The following is a 431-nucleotide window of genomic DNA, read 5'->3' as shown; positions in this document are numbered from 1 at the left end:
AAGGTAAGTATGAATGTAAAGGTAAGTGGTGTATTTGAGAAGGTAAGTATGAATGTAGAGGTAAGTGGTGTACATGGAGAAGGTAAGTATGAATGTAGAGGTAAGTGGTGTACATGGAGAAGGTAAGTATGAATCTAAATGTATAAGAGAAAATACGGTACACGGTATTGCAACAAACAGAGGCCTTAGGCAATCTATTTTATTTAATATGCAAATTTTTAATCACTTGGGGGCAATATGCAAATTTTTATTTGCCCTTAGGCTACGCCCCAGGGTATGCCTTAGGCAAAATTCCAAAATTTTCAATTTTTTTAAAATATAACCCCAGGCTTTTCCCCCAGGCTATGCCCCAGGGCAAATAAAAATTTGCATATGCCCTCAAGGTATGCCCAAGGCATTTTATTGCACAATATTTGACCTCAAGGGAGGTT

The sequence above is a fragment of the Trichinella spiralis genome, assembly GCF_000181795.1.
Source record: "Trichinella spiralis strain ISS 195 chromosome Unknown Scfld2, whole genome shotgun sequence".
In the NCBI taxonomy this organism is placed as follows: domain Eukaryota; kingdom Metazoa; phylum Nematoda; class Enoplea; order Trichinellida; family Trichinellidae; genus Trichinella; species Trichinella spiralis.
This window is presented reverse-complemented; position numbering follows the sequence as displayed.